At 35.9% G+C, this 25,219-nt stretch overlaps 1 pseudogene; it reads right to left on the bottom strand.

The window, feature by feature from the left end:
- Positions 1-6,911: 6,911 nt before the first annotated feature.
- Positions 6,912-24,980, bottom strand: LOC113930419 (annotated as a pseudogene).
- Between the last annotated feature and the right edge of the window lie 239 nt (positions 24,981-25,219).

The following is a 25,219-nucleotide window of genomic DNA, read 5'->3' as shown; positions in this document are numbered from 1 at the left end:
ATCAATATCCCTTATGAATATAAATGAAAAAATCCTTGACAAAATATTAGCAAATAAAATTCAGCAATATATTAAAAGAATTACGTATCATAAGCAAATGAGATTTTTTCCCAAAGATACAAGGCTGGTTCAGATTCAAAAATCAATAAGTGTAAGCCAATGTATTAATAAGCTAAAGAAGAAAAACTACATAAGTCATATAAATTGATGCAGGAAAGGCATTTGATAAAATCCAACATTCATTCATGATATAAACTCTCAGAAAAATAGGAATAGAGAGGAGCTTCCTCAACATGATAAAGAACATTTACCAAAAAAAACTACAGTTAACATTTATTTTTTTTAAATTTTATTATGTTATGTTAGTCACTATACAATACATCATTAGTTTTTGATGTGGTGATCCACGATCCATTGTTTTGGTATAACACCCAGTGCTCCATGCAGTACGTGCCCTCCTTAATACCCATCACCGGGCTAACCCATCCCCCCTCCCCCTCCCCTCTAAAACCCTGTTTGTTTCTCAGAGTCCATAGTCTCTCATGGTTCATCTCTTCCTCTGAATTCCCCCCCCTTCATTTTTCCCTTCCTTCTCCTAATGGCCTCCATGCTATTCCTTATGTTCCACAAATAAGTGAAACCATATGATAATTGACTTTCTCTGCTTGACTTATTTCACTTAGCATCATCTCCTCCAGTCCCATCCCATGTTGATGTAAAAGTTGGGTATTCATCCTTTCTGATGGCTGAGTCATACTCCATTGTATATATGGACCACATCTTCATTTATCCATTCATCTGTTGAAGGGCATCTCGGCTCTTTCCACAGTTTGGCTATTGTGGACATTGCTGCTATGAATATTGGGGTGCATATGGCCCTTCTTTTCACTACATCTGTGTCTTTGGGGTAAATACCCAGGACTGCAATTGCTGGGTCATAGGGTAGCTCTATTTTTAAATTTTTGAGGAACCTCCACACTGTCTTCCAAAGTGGCTGTACCAACTTGCATTCCCACCAACAGTGTAAGAGGGTTCCCCTTTCGCCACAACCTCTCCAACATTTGTTGTTTCTTGCCCTGTCCATTTTTGCCATTCTGACTGGTGTAAGGTGATATCTCAATGTGGTTTTGATTTGGATTTCCCTGATGGCTAATGATGATGAACACTTTTTCATGTGTCTGTTAGCCATTTGTATGTCTTCTTCAGAGAAGTGTCTGTTTATATCTTCTGCCCACGTTTTGACTTGATTATTTGTTTTTTGGGTGTTGAGTTTGAGAAGTTCTTTATAGATCTTGGATACCAGCCCTTTATCTGTAGTGTCATTTGCAAATATCTTCTCCCATTCTGTGGGTTGCCTCTTTGTTTTGTTGACTGTTTCCTTTGCTGTGCAGAAGCTTTTGATCTTGATGAAGTCCCAAAAGTTCATTTTTGCTTTTGTTTCACTAGCTTTTGGAGATGTATCTTGAAAGAAGGTGCTGTGGGCGATGTCAAAGAGGTTACTGCCTATGTTCTCCTCTGGGATTTTGATGGCTTCCTGTCTCACATTGAGGTCTTTCATCCACTTTGTGTTTATCTTTGTGAATGGTGTTAGAGAATGGTTGAGTTTCGTTCTTCTGCATGTGGCTGTCCAATTTTCCCAGCACCATTTATTGAAGAGACTGTCTTTTTTCCATTGCATGTTTTTTCCTGCTTTGTCAAAGATTATTTGACCATAGAGTTGAGGGTCCATATCTGGGTTCTCTATTCTGTTCCATTGGTCTATCTGTCTGTTTTTGTGTCACTACCATGCTGTCTTGGTGATCACAGCTCTGTAATATAGCTTGAAATCGGTCAACGTGATGCCCCCAGCTTTGTTTTTCTTTTTCAACATTTCCTTGGCGATTCGGGGTCTTTTCTGATTCCATACAAATTTCAGGATTGTTTGTTCCAGCACTTTGAAAAATGTCATTGGAATTTTGATCAGGAAAAAGATGGAAAAATATTCCATGCTCATGGATCGGAAGAATAAACATTGTTAAAATGTCTATGCTACCCAGAGCAATCTATACCTTCAGTTAACATATTTAATAGTGCAAGACAGAATGGTTTTCTTTGGAGATCAGGAAAATGGCAAGGATATCGGCTCTCACCACTTTTATTCAACATAGTGAGGGAAGTCCAAGCTAGTGCAATAAGGTAATAATGGGAAATGGAAGTATACAAATTGGAGAGGAAGAACTAAAATTCTTCCTATTGGCAGGTGACATGATTATCTATATAGAAAATCTCAAGTAATCACCAAAAATCCCCTCCTAGAACTAATAATTTCAACAAGGTTGCAGGATAGAAGAAAAATACAAAAAACTATTGTATTTTCATATACTAGCAATGAATACTGAAACTAAAAATGCAACACCAATTATAATCACTCAAAAAAGAGAAATACCTAGGTGTCAATTTAATAAAATATGTACAATAATTGTATGCTGAAAGGTACAAAATGCTGATGAAGTAAATCAAAGATCTGAATAAATGGAGAGATGAGTTAAAGCAAATCCTATAAAAATCTCAGCAAGACTTTTTGTATATATAAATTATTCACTTACAGGCAAAGGCAAAGGAAATTGAATGGCTAAATCAATTTTGAAAAACAAGAATAAAGTGGGAGGAATTGGTCTATCCAATTTCAAGACTTATTTAATTGCCATAGTAATCAAGACAGAATGGTATAGGTGGGTATATAGACATGTGTAGATCAGTGTAACAGAATAGAAAACACAAAAGTAAATTCTTACAAATATGCCCAACTGAAATGTGATAAAGGTGTAAAATCAGTTTAATGCAGTTAAAAAAAAAGAATCTTACACAAAATTCAACTAAAAACAATCACACACTTAATTGTAAAATGTAAACTATAAAACTTTTAGGAAAAAAATCTTTGGGATCTATGGTTAAGTAATGAGTTCCTAGGCACAACAAAAACACAACCACAGAAAAAATTGATAAATTGGACATCATCAAATTTCAAAACTTTTGCTCTGAAATACCCAACTGACAGAATGAAAAAACAAGCTGCAGAATTGTAGAAAATATGTATAAACCACATATCCAAGAAAGGACTACTATTTAGAATATATAAAACAACTCTCAAAACTCAACAGTTCCAAATTTGAGCAATCCAATTACAAAGTGGGTAAAACACATGAAGAGACTTTTCACTAAAGAAAACATACGGATGTCAAATAAAGAAACGTTAAGATTTTTAACATCATTATCTACTAGGGAAATGCAAATTAAAGCCACTGTAATATATCACAACATACTTATCAGGATTCCTAAAATAAAAAAAATAGTTATATCAAATGTTGGCAAGAATGTAGAGAAATTGAATTATTCATACATTGCTCTTAGGAATATAAAATGGTACAGTCACTCTTGAAATTATTTTGGCAGCTTCTTTAAAAAGTACACATGCAACCACCATATAATCCAGCAATTGCACTCTTGGGCATGTAACCAGCGTAATGAATACTTCTATCCACATAAAAACCTGTACACAAATGTTTATAGCAGATTTATTTGCCAAAAACTGGAAACAAAGCAGCTGCCCTTCAGTGAGTGTATGGTTAAACTGTGGTATAGCCATAATGGATTATTACTCAAAATAAAAAAAGAATAAACTATCAGTTCATAAAAAATGTAGATGAATCTCCAGAGAAATAATATTGAGTGAAAAAGGTCAATACCAAAAATCATATACTGTATGGTGCCATATATGTAACATTTGTGAAATCATACGATTATAGAAATGGAGAACAGATTAGTGATCATCAGGAGTTAAGGAGTGAGTGAGAGTGAGAAGGAAGAGGGTGTGGCTATAGAAGAATTACATAAGGGATGCTAATGGTGATGGAAATGTCTGAATTCTGACTGTATCAATGCCACTTTCCTGGCTGTGATATTGTACTATTGTATTATAAGATGTTACCACTGGGGAAAACTGGGTATATGGGATGTTTATGTATTACTTCTAACAACTATATGTAAATCTATGATTGTCTTAAAATGAAAAGTTTAATTTTAAAAAATAGGACTTCACAGCGGAAAAACCTGACAAACACACATAAAATAGGTAATCAATTTCACAAATAATGTTGGTAGTATATACTCATTTTTAATTAAGTTTTTAATTTTAATTCCAGCATAGTTAACATACAGTGTTATATTACTTACAGGTGTACAATATGGTGATTCAACAATTCTGTACATTACTCAGGGCTCATCATGATAAGTGTACTCTTTAATTCCCATCATCTATTTCATCTATCCCCCCACCCATTTCCTCTCTGGTAACCATCAGTTTGTTCTCTATAGTTTAGAGTATGTTTCTTGGTTTGCCTTTCTCTGTTTTATTTTTTTCTTTGCTCATTTGTTTTGTCTCTTAAATTCCACATATGAGTGAAATCATATGGTATTTGTCTTTCTCTGACTAACTTATTATGCTTAGCATTATACTCTCTAGATCCATTCATGTCATTACAAATGGCTAGATTTCATTCCTTTTTATGGCTGAGTAATATTCCATTGTGTATATATGCACCACATCTTTTTTCTCCATTCGCCTATTGATGGACACTTGGACTGTTCCCACAATTTGGCTATTATAAGTAATGCTGCAATAAACATGGGGGTACATGTATCCCTTTGAATTAGTGTTTTTGTATTTGGGGGATAAATATCCAGTAGTGTGATTACTGGATTATAGGTAGCTCTATTTTTAACTCTTTGAGGAATATCCATACTGTTTTCCAGAGTGGCTTTACCAGTTTGCATTTCCACCAACAGTGCATAAGGGTTCCTTTTTCTCCTCATCCTTGCCAACACTTGTCATTTCTTGTATTTTTGATTTTAGCCATTCTGACAGGTGTAAGATGATATCTCATTGATTTGTATTTCATTGATAATGAGTGATATTGAGGTATGTACCCTTTATATAATGTGATTAAAATGACACTTTACCTTGCAATCTTTCTCTTCCAAATATGTAACCCTAGTCTAATCATGAGAAAAACATCAGACAAATTCTGAGAGAAAGGATATGTGACTAGTACTCTGTAAAACTGTCAAGGTCATCAAAAATAAGGGAAGCATCAAAATGATCACAGCCAAGAGGAGTTTAAGGAGACATGACAACTAAATGTAATGAGATATCTTGGATGGAATCCTGGAACAGAAAAGGCATTAGTTAAAAAGTAAGGAAATCTGAATAAATTATGGATGTTAGTTAATAATTAGGTACCAATATTTGTTCATTAATTGTAGCAAATATATCATACTGATAAAAACTGTTAATAATAGGGGAAACTGGGTGCAAGGTATATGGTAACTCCTTATACTATCTTCTCCATTTCTTTTAGTAAGTCTAAGTTGTTTTAAAAAATAAAGTGTATTAAAAATTAGGGCTCTTTGTAAAACAATATGGAGTTTCCTCAAAAAGTTGAAAATAGAGCTACCCTATGACCCAGAAGTTGCACTACTGGGTATTTACCCCAAAGACACAAATGTAGTGATCTGAAGGGGTATGTACACCCCAATGTTTATAGTGGCAATATCCACAATAGCCAAACTATGGGAAGAGCCAAGATATCCATGAACAGATGGATGGATAAAGAAGATGTGGTATATATATATATATATATATATATATATATATATATATATACAATGGAATATTATGCAGCCATCAGAAAATGAAATCTTGCCATTTGCAACGATGTGGATGGAACTAGAGGGTATTATGCTAAGTGAAATAAGTCAATCAGAGAAAGACAAGTATCATATGATGTCACTGATATAAGGAATTCTTAATCTTAGGAAACAAACTCAGGGTTGTTGGAGTGATGGGGGTGGGAGGGATGAGGTGGCTGGGTGATAGACATTGGGGAGGGTATGTGTTATGGTGAGTGCTGTGAATTGTGTCAGACTGATGAATCACAGACATGTACCTCTGAAACAAATAATACATTACATGTTAAAAAAAAAGATGATAGTAAGAAGAGAAAAATGAAGGGGGGGGAATCAGAGGGAGAGATGAACCATGAGAGACTATGGACTCTGAGAAACAAACTGAGGATTTTAGAAGGGAGGGGGGTGGGGGGATAGGTTAGCCCGGTGATGGGTATTAAGGAGGGCACCTAGTGCATGGAGCATTGGGTGTTATACGCAGACAATGAATCATGGAACACTACATCAAAAACTAATGATGTAATGTATGATGACTAACATAACATAATAAAAATTAGGGCTCTTGGGTGAGAGGATTCTAGGAAGATGGTGGGGTAGGAAGCATCAGGAATCTGTCTTCCCTCCTAGACAATTGCACTGGCAGAAAGTGTCTGATGTAACTGTTTTGGAATTCTGGAGTGTATTAAAAGATCAAAACATCAGGGGAAGGCTTGCATGGCAAATTGAAGTTAATTTTGGTCATTTTCAGCTCTTAACACAGTAACAACCACCCATTTCCCACCCCCAGCCACAGGCAGGCAGCTCTGCATGTGTTCCTGGAGCAGCTTGCACACAGCTTGCAGGAGCCATGGTAGGCAGAAAGGACCGTGTTCTCCAGATATCAGGGATCTGCCTTCTGATTATCAACTGTTGCTTCAAAACACAGAGGTACAGACAAAAAAGCAGTGCCCATTGTTGTTGCATCTCCTTGCATTGTTGCAAACCCCACCCCCTTTGGCTGAAATGACTCCCAGTGGATTTAAAGGGCTGGTGCCCTTTCCCTCCTCTCCCCTTTGATTTCTCTCCTTTTCCCCTTTTGAGAGCCAGGCATTAGAGATAAGGACATTTAAAAACAACTGTATATATGGGGAAATTAGAGAGTGAGCATGCATGCCCACAGACAGGCTCAAAAAAGACCTGAGACGATCTTAAGTTTCTACCACAGGCTGAACCTCAGCATAGAGACAGCTTAAAACATCATCATCATCATCACCATCATCATCATCATCATCGCAAAAGACAGTAAACCCTGTGGAAGGAAGAGAATCTGATTTCCAGAATTATCACATTATTAGATTTAAATGTCAAGTTTTCAACAAAAAAAAATCACAAGGCATATAAAGAAAAGAAGTATGACCCATTCAAAGGAAAAAAAAAATCAAGAGAAATTGTCCGTGTAAAAGATTTGATGACAAATCTACTAGAAAAATACCTTAAACATCAGTCTTAAAGACGTTCAGTTAATTAAAGGAAGATGTGGAGAAAGTCGTAAGAATAATGAATGGACAAAAGGAAATATCAATAAGAAGATAGAAGATCTAAAAAGAAAACAAAAAGAAATTCTGAAGCTTTTCAGCACAATAATTAATTAAAATAAAAAATTCGCCAGAGGGATTCAAAGGCAGATTTGAACAGGCATAAAAAAAGAATCAGTAAACTTCAAGATGGGGCAATGGAAGGTATTGAGTTTGATGAACAGAAAAAAAAAATAATGAGATGTGAACATGAGCCGAAGCGACCTGTGGGCTACCATTAAGAAGCTCAACATACACATTGTGGGAGTCCCAGAGGGAGAAGAGAGAGGAAAGGAGCAGAGAGAACATTTGAAGAAATAATGGCTGGAAACTTCCCAAATTTGACCAAAGACATGACTAGAAACATTCAAGATGCTCAATAAATTCCAAGTAAGATGAACGCAAAGGGATCAAACTTTAAAATGCCAAAGAAAAAAGAGAGAATCTTGAAAGCAGCAAGAGAGAAGCAACTCATCACATACAAGGGAATTTTCAATAAGATTATCAGCAGATTTCTCATCAAAAACTTTGGAGGTCAGAGGTGGTGGCCTGATATATTCAAAGTGCTAAAGGGAAAAAAAAATCCCATCAACCAAGGATTGTATATTCAGTAAAACTGTCCTTCAGAAGTGAGGGAGAAATTAAGACATTCCCAGATAAACAAAAGCTGAGTGAATTTGTTGCCACTAGACCAGCCCTGTAAGAAATCTTCTAAAACAGTAGACAGTAACTTGAAGCCATATGGAGAAATAAAGATTTCAATAATAGGCAATTATAAAAGCTAGTATTATTGTAAGTTTGGTTTGTAACTCCAAATTTTTTCTACATAATTTAAGAAGCTAACACATTTAAAAAGATTATTAGTTTATGTTTTGTGACACACAGTGTATAAAAATACAATTTTCTGACAATAACAACTAAAAGGAGTGGAGACAGAGTTGTGAAGGAACAGAATTTTTGTATGTTATCAAAGTTAAGCAGTTATGAATTGAAATTAGAATGTTATAACATTAGGATACTAATGTAATCCCTTAATAACGACAATGAAAATAGCTACAGAATATACATAAAAGGAAATGAGGAAGGAAATTAAACATTTCACTACCAATATCAACTAAACACAAAACAAGACAGGAATGCAGGCAATGAGGGACAAAAGCTATAAGACATATAGAAAACAAATTGTAAAGTGAGAGAAGTCCCTCCTTATCAGTAATTACCTAAAGCGTAAGTGGTTTAAGCTTTGTTGAAAGACAGAGATTGAAAGAATGGATAAAAACACACAATCCAACTATATACTATCTACAAGAGATTCATTTTATTTATTTATTTAAAAGTTTTAATTTAATTTAATTTTTTAAATGTTTTATTTATTCATGAGAGTCAGAGAGAGAGAGAGAGAGAGAGGCAGAGGCAGAGGTAGAAGCAGGCTCCCTGCCTAGCAGGGAGCCCAATGCAGGACTCGATCCCAGGACCCTGGGATCATGACCTGAGTTGAAGGCAGACGCTTAACCATCTGAGCCACCCAGGCACCACTAAAAGTTATTTTACTTCCAGTAAACAAACAGTGTTATATTAGTTTCATGTGTACAATCATAGTGATTCAACAATTCTTTACATTACCCAGTGCTCATGGTAAGTGAACTTCTTAATCCCCATCACTTATTTAACCCACTCCCCCACTCCCCTCCCCTCTGGTAACCATCAGTTTGTTCTTATAAGAGACTCATTTTAGATATAAAGACACAAATACATCGAAAATGAAAGCATGGAAAAAGATATTACATGGAAATTGTAACCAAAAGAAAGCAGGGATGACCATATTAATATCAGCCAAAATAGACTTTATTTTTTAAATTTTTTAGAACTTAAAGAAAAGATTTTATTTATTTATTTGTGAGAGAGAGAGTATATGAGCGGGGGGAGGGACAGAGGGAGAAGCAGACTCCCTGTTGAGCAAGGAGCCTGACATGGGGCTCGATCCCAGGACCCTGAGACCATGACCTGAGCCAAAGGCAGACGCTTAACCACTGAGCCACCCAAGCCACCCAAGCACCCACTAAAAAAACTTTACAGGAGACATAAAAGGTCATTATATATTAATAAAAGATTCAATACAGTTATATCTTATTGGCCAATGTATAGAGAAATGAGGATAGAGAAATGAGCCACTGCCAGAAAAGCTGCCCAAAACAGAGAAATGCCCTGGTGTCTTTCTTCCTCCCAACCATGGAGGCTTTTCCCCAAGATGCTGGGAGCCAGGAAAAGTAGAAGAATAGTTCTGAGGGCAAACACAGCCAGGAGCAGCACAGACCTCAAAAAGCTGCACTCCAGGAATCAGAGTGAACCAGAAGTAACATATCCCCTTCCATAATAGCTTATTAGACCACTGCTCCATTTTAAATGCAGATGACTCAAAGCCACTATATTCATAATAGAGTACAAGTTAGACCATCCAGAACTATGTTGGAAAACTTAACTTTGTGATTGGTAAGATGACTGGCCCAGTATCATATTTTCCCCCCACTTCTTCTTGCCATATATTTGTAGAGCTTTATATTTTGCTGTGCTTTAGATATTCATAGAATACTGGAGTAAATTATAGCAGGGAATTTCCCTAATTTGGGGAAGGAAACAGGTGGCACAACCCAGGAGGCACAGAGAACCCCCCTCAAAATCAATAAAAATAGGTCAACACCCCAACATCTAATAGTAAAACTTAAAAGTCTCAGAGACAAAGAGAAAATCCTGGAAGCAGCTCGGGACAAGAGGTCTGTAACCTACAATGGTAGAAACATTAGATTGGCAGCAGACCTATCCACGGAGACCTAGCAGTCAGAAGGGAATGGCATGATATATTCAGAGCACTAAACAAGAAAAATATGCAGCCAAGAATACTATACCCAGCTAAGCTGTCATTGCAATAGAAAGAGAGATAAAACACTTCCAGGACAAACAAAAACTAAAAGAATTTGCAAACACCAAACCAGCCCTACAAGAAATATTGAAAGGGGTCCTCTAAGCAAAGAAAGAGTCTAAAAGTAACATACACCAGAAAGGAACAGAGACAATATACAGTAACAGTCACCTTACGGGCAATACAATGGCACTAAATTCATATCTTGCAATAGTTACCCTGAATGTAAATGGGCTAAATGCCCCAATCAAAAGACACAGAGTATCAGATTGGATAAGAAAACAAGACCCAACAATATACTGTCTGCAAGAGACTCATTTTAGACCCAAAGACACCTCCAGATTTAAAGTGAGGGGGTAGAAAACCATTTACCATGCTAATGGACATCAAAAGAAAGCTGGGGTGGCAATCTTTATATCAGACAAATTAGATTTTAAACCAAAGACTGTAATAAGAGATGAGGAAGGACATTACATCATACTTAAAGGGTCTATCCAACAAGAAGATCTAACAATTGTAAATATCTATGCCCCTAACATAGGAGCAGCCAATTATATAAGGCAATTAATAACAAAAGCAAAGAAACACATGGATAATAATACAATAATAGTAGGGGATTTTAACACCCCCCTCACTGAAATGGACAGATCATCTAAACAAGAGATCAACAAGGAAATAAAGGCTTTAAATGACACACTGGACCAGACAGAGTTCACAGATACATTCAGAACATTCCATCCCAAAGCAACAGAATACACATTCTTCTCTAGTGCCCATGGAACATTCTCCAGAAGAGATCACATCCTGGGTCACAAATCAGGTTTCAACCGGTACCAAAACATTGGGATGATTCCCTGCATATTTTCGGACCACAATGCTTTGAAATTAGAACTCAGTCAGAAGAGGAAAGTTGGAAAGAACTCAAATACATGGAGACTAAAGCACATCCTACTAAAGAATGAATGGGTCAACCAGGAAATTAAAGGAGAATTAAAAAAATTCATGGAAACAAGTGAAAATGAAAACACAACTGTTCAAAATCTTTGGAATGCAGCAAAAGGCAGTCCTGAGAGGAAAGTATATAGCAATACAAGCCTTTCTCAAGAAACAAGAAAGGTCTCAAATACACAACCTAACCCTACACCTAAAGGAGCTGGAGAAAGAACAGCAAATAAAGCCTAAACCCAGCAGGAGAAGAGAAATAATAAAGATCAGAGGAGAAGTCAATGAAACAGAAACCAAAAGAACAATAGAACAGATTAACAAAACTAAGAGCTGGTTCTTTGAAAGAATTAACAAGATTGATAAACCCCTGGCCAGACTTATCAAAAAGAAAAGAGAAATGACCCAAATCAACAAAATCATGAATGAAAGAGGAGAGATCACAACCAACACCAAAGAAATACAAACAATTATAAGAACATATTATGAGCAACTATATGCCAGCAAATTAGATAATCTGGAAGAAATGTAGAATGCATATAAACTACCAAAACTGAACCAGGAAGAAATAGAAAACCTGAACAGACCTATAACCACTAAGGAAATTGAAGCAGTCATCAAAAATCTCCCAAAAAACAAGAGCCCAGGGCCAGATGGCTTCCCAGGGGAATTCTACCAAACATTTAAAGAAGAATTAATACCTATTCTCCTGAAACTGTTCCAAAAAATAGAAATGGAAGGAAAACTTCCAAACTCGTTTTATGAGGTCGTCATTACCTTGATCCCAAAACCAAAGACCCCATCAAAAAGGAGAATTACAGACCAATATCCTTGATGAACATGGATGCAAAAATTCTCACCAAAATACTAGCCAATAGGATCTAACAGTACATTAAAAGGATTACTCACCACGACCAAGTGGGATTTATTCCTGGGCTGCAAGTTTGGTTCAACATCCACAAATAAATCAATGTGATACAATACATTAATAAAAGAAAGAAAAAGAATCATATGATCCTCTCAATAGATGCAGAAAAAGCATTTGACAAAGTACTACATCCTTTCTTGATTAAAACTCTTCACAGTGTAGGGATAGAGGGTACATACCTCAATATCATAAAAGCCATCTATGAAAAACACACAGCGAATATCATTCTCAATGGGGAAAAACTAAAAGCTTGTCCCCTAAAGTCAGGAACGTGGCAGGGATGTCCACTATCACCACTGCTATTCAACGTAGTACTAGAAGTCCTAGCCTCAGCAATCAGACAACAAAAGGAAATAAAATGCATCTGAATCGGCAAAGAAGTGAAACTCTCACTTTTTGCAGATAATATGATACTTTATGTGGAAAACCCAAGAGACTCCACCCCAAAACTGCTAGAACTCATATAGGAATTCAGTAAAGTGGCAGGATATAAAATCAATGCACAGAAATCAGTGGCATTTCTATACACCAGGAACAAGACAGAAGAAAGGGAAATTAAGGAGTTGATCCCCTTTACATTGCACCCAAACCATAAGACACCTAGGAATAAATCTAACCAAAGAGGCAAAGAGTTTGTACTCAGAAAACTTTTAGAATACTCATGAAAGAAACTGAGGAAGACACAAAGAAATGGAAAAACGTTCCATGCTCATGGATTGGAAGAACCAATATTGTGAAGATGTCAATGCTACCTAGAGCAATCTACACATTGAATGCAATTCCTATCAAAATACCATCCACTTTTTTCAAAGAAATGGAACAAATAATCCTAAAATTTGTATGGAACCAGAAAAGACCTGAATAGCCAAAGGAATGTTGAAAAAGCAAAGCAAAGCTGGTGGCATCACAGTTCCGGACTTCAAGCTCTATTATGAAGCTGTAATCATCAAGACAGTATGATACTGACACAAAAACAGACACATAGATCAAAGGGTCCAGAAATGGGCCCTCAACTCTATAGTCAACTAATCTTCGACAAAGCAGGAAAGAATGTCCAATGGAAAAAAGACAGTCTCTTCAACAAATGGTGTTGGGAAAATTGGACAGCCACATGCAGAAGAATGAAACTGGACCATTTCCTCATACCACACACAAAAATAGACTCAAAATGGAAGAAAGACCTAAATATGAGATAGGAATCCATCAAAATTCTTGAAGATAACACAGGCAGCAACCTTTTCGACCTTAGCCGCAGCAACTTCTTCCTAGAAACATCGCCAAAGGCAAGTAATTAAATGACTGGGCATGACAAGAATAGTAGAGATAAGATAAAAATAGACATTCCCAGTCAAACAAAAACCAGAAGATTTTGCTACCAGAACTAAAGAAAATTCTAGGGGCCCCTGGGTGGCTCAGTTGGTTAAGTGTCTGCCTTTGGCTCAAGTCATGATACCAGGGTCCTGGGATCGAATCCCACACTGGGCTCCCTGCTCAGTGGAGAGTCTGCTTCTCCCTCTCCCTCTGCCCCTCCCCCTGCTTGTGCTCACTTGCTCTCTCTCTCTGTGTCAAATAAATAAACTCCTAAAAAAATAAAGCAAGTTCTAAGGGATGTTCTCCAAGAAGAGAGAAATTATATCAAATGCTGGGTCAGATATAAGGAATTAGTAAAGAGCAGTGAAAATTTTGTGCGCTGTTGTGGAAATAATAATGTCATTGACACTAGAGATGAGGATGATGTATTATTTGAGGGTAGCAGTGATTCAGTTTTTAATTCAGTGAATACCTAAAATGAAGAAAGTTCTCTACATATACTGGTGATGAATCATCTTGCTCTGAAGGTAGTGATTTCCTGGGCTTTGGGGATAAAGATAAAAACTTCAAAGATAAAAATAAAAATCTAGCATGGCAGCTCCTCAAAAATTAAAAATAATATTACCATATGATCCAGCAATTCCACTTTTGGGGATATATCTAAAATAATTGAAAGTAGGGTCCTGAAGAAATATTTGTATGTAGCATATATAATTTACAGCAGTATTGTTCACATTACCCAAGAGCTGGAAGCAACCAATGTGCCCATCAACAGATGAATGAATAAACAAAATGTCGTATATACATATTACAGAATATTATTCAGCTTTTTTTTTAAAGGATTTTATTTATTTACTTGACAGAGAGAGACACAGCGAGAGAGGGAACACAAGCAGGGGGAGTGCAAGAGGGAGAAGCAGGCTTCCTGCCGAGCAGGGAACCCGATGCGGGGCTCGATCCCAGGACCCTGGGATCATGACCTGAGCTGAAGGCAGACGCTTAACGACTGAGCCACCCAGGTGCCCCAAATATTATCCAGCTTTAACAAGGAAGGAAATTCTGACACATACTATAATATGGATGAACCCTGAAGACATTTGCTAAGTGAAATAACCCAGACACATAAGGGCAAATTTAACAAGGTTCAACAAAATGAAAAGGCAACCTACAAAATGGAAAAAAATATTTGTACACTATGTATCTGATAAAGGGCTAATATCCAAAAATATAAAACATTTATATAATTAATTAAATAGCAAAAAATAACCTGATTAAAAAACGGATAAAGGACTTGAATAGATATCTTTCCAAAGATATACAAATGGCTAACTTGTATATGAAAGGGTGCTCAATATCACTAAGCATCATGGAAATGCAAATCAAAACCACAATGAAATATTATCTCACAGGTAGAATTGATAATATAAAAAAGAAAAAAAGACAACAAGTGTTGGCAAGGATGTGGAGAAAATGGAACCCTTGTACCCTGGTAGAAATGTAAACTGATAGTCTTTTTTTTTTTTTCAAAAAAATTTAAGGTAACATTACCATGTGATGCAACAATCCCATTTTGGGGCATATATCCAAAGGAAATGAAAACGAGATCTCAAAGAGATATCTGCACCCCCATGTTCACTTCAGCATTATTTACAATAACCAAGATATTGAAACAACCAAAGTGTTGCATGGGTGAACCAAATGTGGGTCATGGACATGAAAAGTATAGCATAAAGAATATAGTCAATGATATTGTAATAACATGGTATAGTGACAGATGGTGACTACACTTATTGTGTAACATTAAGTAGTGTATAGAATTGTCAAATTAATGTGTTGTACACCTGAAACTAAGATAATATTGTATATCTATTATACTTTAGTAATAAAAAAGAAAATGTGAATATTATTTGGTCATGAAAAAGAAGGAAATTCTGTTATTTGTGTCAACATGGATGAAACTGGAGGGCATTATACTAAGTGAAAAAAGCCAGAAAGACAAAGACAAATACTATGTGGTATCATCTATATGTGGAATCTTAATAAAAAAAAAAAAAGGAAACTTACAGAAACAATTAGTAGAATGATGGTTACCAGTGGCTGGGAGGTGGGGCATATGGGAAGATATTGGTCAAAGGGTACAAACATTCAGTTATAAGATGAATAAGTTCTGAGGATGTAATGTACAGTCTACATGTACAGCATGGAGACTATAGTTATAATACTGTATTGTGTCCTTGAAACTTGCTAAGAGAATAGATCTTAAGCATGCTTACCAAAGAAAAAATTAAGGTGATTGTGAGGTGATGTTTTCATTAACTTGATTGTAGACTGTATAGGTACATTAAATCATCAAGTTGTACACTTTAAATGTATGTAATTTTATGTGTTCATTATACCTTAATAAAGCTGGGAAAAATGGTTGAGATGTTAAATATTATGTTATGTGAATTTTACCACGATTAAAAATAAATAATAATAATAAAAGTAATACTTCTAGTTGTATCTCTAGTGGTGGGTAAATGATTTGTTATTATTATTACTGTATATGTTAAAATATGTTGTACGTATGATATTTCATAATAACAATTTTCAGAAAATAATTTATAAAGATATCATTTTTTCCTAATTTACAATTTAATAGGATCCCAACAAATATACTTATGTGGTTTCTTTATTTGATTGTTTTTTGAACTAGACAACCTGATCCCTTAGATCATGTGGAAAAATATACATGTAAAAAGATGTAGAAAATCTCTGAAAAAGAAAAGCAATTAGAAAGAACTCATTTGTTCAGTGTTCTTTTAATGTGAAAGGGTGTTGGACTTTGTCATACTTTCTCTGCATCAATTTTTCTGGATCAATAGTCATATGGTTTTCCCCCTTAATCCTCTTAATATAGCTTATATTAATTTATTTTTGTATGCTGAACCACCCTTGCATTTCTGAGACATTTCCCGCGTAGTCATAGGTATAATCATTTTCTTACAAATTCTCTTTATCGCTATAGGTTTGTTGAGGTATTCTATGTCTTTTTAAGTCAGTATCAGTAGATTGTGTGTTTCTAGGAATTTGTCCATTTCATCTAGGTTATCTATTTTGTTGGCATATAATTGTTCTTAGTATCCCCTTATAATCTTTTTTATATTGTAATAGGAAAATATCGTCTTGGAGAAAAAGATGTCTTCTTATTTTCCTTTGCTAGGCATGATACTCCTTAGACCTAAAACTAAAAGCCCCTGGCTTTCTTCCAGATAATCTACCACTTACTGGACACAAATCATGGTATGTTGATCAATCTTAGGCTATTTGTTTATTGTACAATATTCCCACTCATAGCTTACTTTCCCTAAGTCTGTTATGGATTGTGGTAAAATCAGGGATGCATAAACTTGAATATAATGCTCTAAATAAGAATTTGTAACGAAAACCCATAAGGTTAGCTGCAGATTTCTCAACAGAAACATGGCAAGCCGGAAAGGAGTGGCATGATATATTGAATGTGCTGAGTGGGGAAAATATGCAGCCAAGAATACTCTATCCAGGAAGGCTATCATTCAGAATAGAAGTAGAGATAAAGAATTTCCCAGACAAAAACTAAAGGAGTTCGTGATCACTAAACCAGCCCTGCAAGAAATATTAATGGTGACTCTTTGGAAAGGAAAGACCAAAAGTGAGACAGACAAGAAAGGAACAGAGAAAATCTCCAGAAATGACAAAACAAGTGATAAAATAGCACTAAATACTTATCTATCGATAATTATGCTGAATGTAAGCGAACTAACTGATCCAATCAAAAGACATGGGGCATCAGAATGGATTAAAAAAAAAAAGACCCATCTATATGCTGCTTATAAGAGACTCATTTTAGACCTAAGGTATCTGCCAGTTGGAAGTGAGGGGATGGAGAAACATTTATCACACAAGTGGATGTCAAAAGAAAGCTGCAGAAGCAATACTTATATCAGAAAAACTAGACTTTAAAACAAAGACTGTAACAAGAGATGAAAAAGGGCATTTATCATAATAAAGGGGACAATTCAACAAGAAGTACTAACAATTATAAATATTTATGCACCCAGCATGGGAACACCCAAATATATAAAACAGTTAATAACAAACATAAAGGAACTCATTCATAATAATACCATAATAGTAGGACTTTAACACCCCACTTACATCGATGGACAGATCATCTACTAACAGAAAATCAGCAAGGAAAAAATGGCTTTGAGTAACATACTGGACCAGATAGACTTAAAAGATTTACACAGAACATTGCATTCTAAAACAGCAGAATACACATTCTTTTTAAGTGCACATGGGACATTCTCCAGAATAGATCACATACTAGGTCACAAATCAGGCCTCAACAAATACAAAAAGATTGAGATCATACCATGCATCTTTTCTGACCATAAGGCTGTGAAACTAGAAATCAACCACAAGAAAAAATTTGGAAAAAAACACAAATACATGAAAGTTAAATAATATGATTCTAAAGAATGAATGGGTCAACTGGGAAATCATAGAAGAAACTAAAAAAAAAAAAAAAAAAAACACATGGAAACAAACGAAACTGAAAACACAGTGGTCCAAAACCTTTGGGATGCAGCAAAAGCAGTCCTAAGAAGGATATATATACCAATACAGGCCTACCTTAAGAAGGAAGAAAAATCTCAAATAAACAGCCTAACCTTATACCTCAAAGAGCTGGAAAAAGAACAACAAATGACCCCAAGCAGGCAGAAGGAAGGAAATAATAATGATTAGAGCAGAAAAAAATGATATAGAAACTAAAAAAAAACAATAGAACAGATCAATGAAACCAGGAGCTGGTTCATTGAAAGACTGATAAACCCATAGCCAGACTTCTCAAAAAAAAAAAAAAAAAAAAGGAGAAAGCACCTAAATAAGTAAAATCACAAATGAGAGAGGAGAAAGAACAACCAACACCACAGAAATACAAAAAATTATAAGAGAATATTATGAAAAACTATATGCCAACAAATCGGACAACCTGGAAGAAATGGATAAATTCCTAGAAACATATAAACTACCAAAACTGAAACAGGAAGAAATAAAAAACTTGAATAGACCGATAACCACCAAAGAAATTCAGTCAGTAATCAAAAATCTCCCAACAAACGAAAGTCCAGGGCCAGAAGTCTTCATAGGGGAAGTCTACCAAACATTTAAAGAAGAGTGAATACCTATTCTTCTCAAACTATTTCAAAAAATTAAAACGAAAGGAAAACTTCCAAATTTGTTCTATAAGGCCAGCATTACCTTGATACCAAAATTAGATAAAGACTCCACTAAGAAAGAGAAATCCAGGCCAAACATGGATGCAAAAATTCTTAGTAAAATACTAGGAAACTGAATCCAACAATACATTAAAAGAATCATTCATCATAATCAAGTGGGATTTATTCCTAGGTTGCAAGGGGGTTCAATATTTGCAAATTGATCAACATGATACAACACAATAATAAAAGAAAAGAACCACATGATCTTTTCAATAGATGCAGAAAAAGCATTTGACAAAGTACAACATCTGTTCATGATAAGAACCCTCAACAAAGTAGGGTTAGAGGGAACATACCTCAAAATAATAAAGGCCATCCACAAAAACCCCACAGTTAATATCATCCTCAATGGGAAAAAAACTGAGAGCTTTTCCTCTATGGTCAGGAACAAGACAGGGATGTCCACTCTCACCACTGTTATTTAACATAGTACTGGAAAGCGTAGCCTCCAATCAGACAACAAAAAGAAATAAAAGGAATCCAAATCAGCAAGGAAGAAGTAAAACTGTCACTATTTGCAGAAGACATGATACTCTATACAGAAAACCCAAAAGACTCCACCAAAAACCTGCTAGAACTGATAAATGAATTCAGTAAAGTTGCAGGATACAAAATAAATGTACAGAAATCTGTTGCATTTCTGTAAACAATAATGAAGCAGCAGAAATAGAAATCAAGTCATCAATCCCATTTACAATTGCACCAAAACCCATAAGATACTTAGGAATAAACCTAACGAAAGAGGTGAGAGACCTGTACTCTGAAAACTATAGAATGCAGAGGTAAGAAATTGAAGAGGACACAAAGAAATGGAAATACATTCCGTGCTCATGGATTGGAAGAACAAATATGGCTAAAATGTCTATACTACCCTAAGCAATCTGCTACATCTAATTACATTTTATATAATCCCTATCAAAACACCAACAGCATTTTTCACAGAACTAAAACTAGCAATCCTAAAATTTGTGTGGAACCACAAAGACTCTGAATATACAAAGCAACCTTGAAAAAGAAAAGCAAACCTGGAGGCAAAACACTTCCAGATTTCAAGTTATATTACAAAGCTGTTGTGATCAAGACAATATAGTACTGGCAGAAAAATAGACACATAGTTCAATGGAACAGAATAGAAAACTCAGATATAAACCCACAACTATATGGTCAATTAATCTTCAACAAAGCAAGAAGGAATATTCAATGGGAAAAAGACAGTCTCTTCAATAAATGATGTTGGGAAAACTGGACAGAACAAGCAAAAGAATGAAACTGGACCACTTTCCTACACCATACACAAATATAAATACAAAACGGATTAAAGACCTAAATGTAAGACAGGAAATCATTAAAATCCTAGAGAAGAACAACATTGGCCGTAGTAACTTATTAGATATGTCTTCCTGAGGCAAGGGAAACAAAGCAAAAATAAACTATTGGGACTTTGCCCAAATAAAAAAGTTCTGCACAGTGAAGGAAATAATCAACAAAACTGAAAGACAACCTACAGAATGGGAGAAGATATTTGCAAATGATATATCTGGTAAAGGGTTAGTGTCAAAAATATATAAAGAACTTAGAAAACTCAGCACCTACAAAAATGAATGATCTAATTAAAAAATGGGCAGAAAACATGAATGGATATTTTCCCAAAGAAGACATACAAGTAGTCAACAGACCCATGAAAAGATGCTCTTTTATCACTTGCCATCAGGGAAATACAAATCAAAACTACAATGAAATATCACCTCACAGGGCCCCTGAGTGGCTCAGTCATTAAGCGTCTGCTTTCAGCTCAGGTCATGATCCCAGGGTCCTGGGATCAAGCCCCACATTGGGCTCCCTGCTCAGCAGGAAGCCTGCTTCTCCCTCTACCACTCTTCCTGCTTGTGTTCCATCTCTTGCTCTCTCTCTTGCTGTCAAATAAATAAATAAAAATATTTAAAAAAAGAAAAGAAATATCAACTCACGCCTGTCAGAATGGCCAAAATCAACAACACAAGAAACAAGTGTCGGCAAGCATGTGGAAAAAGGGGAATCCTTTTGTACTGTTGGTGGTAATGCAAACTGGTGTAGCCACTCTGGAATACAGTATGGAGATTTCTCAAAAAGTTAAAAATAGAATTACCCTACGATCCAGCAATTGCATTACTGGGTATTTATCTAAAGAATACACAAATACTAATTTGAATGGATACATGTACCTCAATGTTTATAGCAGCATTATCTACAATAGCCAAATTATGGAAACAGCTCAAATGTTCGCTAACTGATGAATGGATAAAGAAGAGGTGGTATGTATGTATATAAGTAATGAGTAATCACTGATAGCAAGATTTACTTTCCCTACCCTGTCAGGATTTCCCCCACCCTCTCCTCCAGCAGCCTCCGGGCTTGGCACATTAGAAACTGCCTCAGGCTAAGTATGGTATACACTAATTAACTCATGGAGAATGTATATAGAATGCAAATAAATATAGCTCTGATTGTGCTAGTGTCAGTAATGAACTAAAACTTTGAAGAGCTTGAAAACATCCCTAATGAATCCAATGCATCCTGTTCAACATGTGGAGCCTGAGTTTCCCACTGGAGAAATGTCTACACTTCTCCCCTCCATAACTCCTTCTACACTTTAATCCCAAGTTCTTTGCACTTCTGCCATAAACTCCCAATTTTAGTAGGTCTTGAAAGGGGACAGATGTCACTCAGAATGATTGAAAAATGATAGAATCTGGAAAATTCAGTTAGAGATGGTGGGCCAAATAGTCCAGAAAACTCACAAAAATGACAGTAATGGGATATTATGAAGGTATAAGTCTACTAGGATCTAGAGAGGGTGACAAATAACTGCAACATAATTTTGGAAGAAGGAAACAGTGAAACTGACTTTGCACACCTAAATCCCAAGCAATGGAGAAAACTGAAAAGTAATCCAGTTCACTCTGAGAAGCCCCCCCAAAAGTCAGGAATTGACAGCACTGAGTACCTCTGAATATGGGAATGAAGATGATGATAAAAACCAAGGATTGATTGTCTAAATTCTATCTAAAATCAGTTAGATCCCTAGATTCCCCACCCCACTGAGCACAGCCAGCCAACTTTCTTTCTTCCATCTTGGCTAAAGATTGGAGAGTCATTCTTCAGAGAAGGTAAAACAATTTCTGGAGCAGGGGATTCAGGCACAATTGAAGTGAGAAGTACTACACTTAAAATAGTATAACTCATTTATATGAAAGTTTACATACTCAATATTGATACCTACCTCAACCCAATCTCTGAGATTATTGCTATTTAGATTTACTACAGGGCAAAGTTTGGACAACTCTTTGTGAAGAATCTGATCACCCCAACAGAAAAAACTAAAAGATACCGACATGGGGAGTTGCTCCCCAAAATGGAGAAATCAGAATACCCTACAGAGTAAGTTAGTCTCTAAATCCCATCCACATGCACAGAACTTCTAATCAGCTTCCTAGTATTCAAATCTTAAATACAAGTAATCAACCAAGGATCACCACGCATTTGAGGAAATACAATTATAAATAATATGAAAGACAGAGGACCAAAATCAACAGAGAAAGTAACTTCGGAAAAAACAGAGGTCATATATGAAAAGGAAAACTTAAAGAAATCTAAACATTCCATTTCTCTAACATTTCTTTAGCGTATTTATTCCATAGTTTAATCTTCCTCCTTTGGGACCCACTTTATCACCTCAGCAAAATCCTGAGCCACCTTCAGATCTGGTGTGTGCTAGATCTTCCTACCTCTAGTGAATTGCTCATGTATGTGCCTTACCTATCTAGAAGCAATTGAACTTTCTTTTAAAAATTTGCATCATAATTAAATATTTAAGAATAAAGGGCCTTGACATCTGCCATTTATTTTCAAATGGTTTAACAACAACAACAACAACAGCAGCAGCAGCAGCAGCAGCTTGAGGTATATGGGAATTCCCTGTATCATTATTGCAACTTTTCTACAAAAAGCTTTTATAAGTTTTACATTTACATTACGTGAATCTTTTCATTTACAAAAACACGAGTTTTACATTAAAAAAATAAAAGGTAAAAAACACTGTGTTAGACAACACATATGTACATACAGCCCCATGTGGCCACCCTCCTATGGGATTTACCACAGGAAATTTTATTTAGAAACTGCTCAGCAAGCACAGTTTCAATTTTCCATTTGAAATACTGTCTCTTGAAGGTCACTGCATCCAGTGATTCTAAGGGAAAGAATTCAGCTCTTTATTCATATCTCTCTCCCTTTGAGAGACTATTTCAAACACTATTACAGCTCATGCCGTATTCATCTCGATTTCTTTGTGTGATTTTTCTAACAATCTGAATGCCAGAAATGGACATTTCTTGGCTCAGATTTAAGGCATGGTTAGATTTAGGTAGTGTTGAATATGAGTGTATAGTTCCATTATCATGGAAAAGTCCTCAAAAGGTAATCATTATAAATACTGAACCTATACGGTCCTATTGTTGCAAGGAGTTGTATTCAAGGAAGATATTCAAAAGACCTTAAATAATTTAAAAATACTTTACATTTTTATCTTGTGTCCCTTTCAGAATATGAAATAGAATCCAATTTATACATGCAAGCAATACTTAAAAATTTTTTTAAATTTAAATTCAATTTAGTTAACATATAATGTATTATTAGTTTTGGGGGTAGAATTTAGTGATTCATCAATTGCATATATAACACCCAGTGCTCATTCCATCAAATGCCCTCCTTAATGCCAACCACCGAGTTACCCCATCCCCCACTTACCTCCCCTCCAGCAACTCTCAGTTTGTTTCCTATAGTTAAGAGTCTCTTATGGTTTGCCTCCCTGTTTTTATCTTATTTTACTTTTCTTACCCCTCCCCTAGGTTCATCTGTTTTTTTCTTAAATTTGACTTAAGAGTGAAATCATATGACAATTGTCTTCCTCTGACTGACTTATTTCACTTAGCATAATAACCTCTAGTTCCATCCACCTCACTGCAAATGGCAAGATTTCTTTCCTTTTGATGGCTAATATTCCATTGTGTGTGTGTGTGTGTGTGTGTGTGTGTGTGTGTGTGTGTGTGTGTGTGTGTATAGCACATCTTCTTTATCCATTCATCTGTTGATGGACATCTGGGCTCTTTCCATATTTTGGCTATTGTGGAAATGTCAACAGTACTTTTTATATCCTTTCTCTTCTTTTCAGTTTTCTTATACACCCCACCCTAACATGTCTGGAGCCTCTCATCTGCAAAAAATGCCTTCAAATACTCTTGCTTTTTTATTTCTCTTTCTCCCCAATATCTTCTGGTTCTTTATTATGTAGGTTAGTTTAGCCTCTCTCTTTACATACTTCATCATTTTTGCCCACCTTTGAGATATTGTCTTCCTCAGTTTATTTTTCTATTTCTGCATTGCAAAAGTATAAGAACTCACCTGGTAGGAAATTAGTCTCCTGGTTGAGGCTGCTAAACTGGAAAGATTCTATCTCTTTACTTCCTTGAGGGAGAGAAAAATTGACAAACCTGATACCTTAATAATTTTTTGCCCCTTCACTTAAGCAAAAAGAGAAAATGCATCCAGGAACCAACCCCTAGGGCAATCCAAATAATTCCACCTGGCAGTCCTTTTCCCCAGTGGGGCTGCTTTTAACAGACCAAACTTGGCAGGAAAATTTGCATATATTACTCTTTAAAAAACTATTTATTAGGTTTTGAAATGCAGAAAAATATGAAGAAGAAACAAAAGACTTATAATTCAATGCCCAGATAAACTTTCAATAACATTTTTTTTTTTGACTGGGAAAATAACTATTTTGTTTTGAGGTATGGGCCCATGTCTAGTCTCAGAACTCTGGAACTGCTTTTTGGTGCCAACAGCCTTGGTGATCTTGAGCATATTGAAGCTCACAGTCTCTCACAAGGGCTGGCGTTTGCCCACTGTGACAATGTTGCCAATGTTGACATCCCTGAAGCAGGGGGGCAGGTGCGTGGATATGTTCTTATGGCAATTTTCGAAGCAGTTGTACTTTCGGATGTAGTGGAGGTAATCTTGGCAGATGGCAATGGTCCTGTGCATCTTCACTTTGGTCACCACACCAGATAGAATCTGCCCTTGGAGGGAGACATTACTAGGAAAGGGGCATTTCTTGTCAATAGCATCTTGAAGCCCAGACCAATGTTTTTGTAGTATCATCAGAGCTTCTCCTTACCAGTTCCTCCTAGCAGGCCCCTCTTCTTATTTTGAAAAATGGTGAGCAGTTTTTGCTCGATATGCTAACTGTGAATGTCTGACATCTTCCTGGCCACCCAAAAGTAGTATTTTTAATAATAAAATAAATACATGCATATGTCCAGAAAATTCAAACAAATAGAAGGATAAAAAGAAATGTATTCCTTCACCATCCTGCTTCCCAATTTTTCTCCTCAAAGGTAAAGGAACTGACAACAGTTTCTTGTGTACTCTTCCAGAAACACATTAATGCAGATGCTAGCATGTGTGTACTCCATAGTATCATCTCAAAAGCTCTACGTAA

This window comes from Zalophus californianus, chromosome X, assembly GCF_009762305.2.
Source record: "Zalophus californianus isolate mZalCal1 chromosome X, mZalCal1.pri.v2, whole genome shotgun sequence".
In the NCBI taxonomy this organism is placed as follows: Eukaryota; Metazoa; Chordata; class Mammalia; order Carnivora; family Otariidae; genus Zalophus; species Zalophus californianus.
The sequence above is the reverse complement of the archived record's forward strand: the minus strand, read 5'-3'. Positions and strand labels throughout refer to the sequence as shown.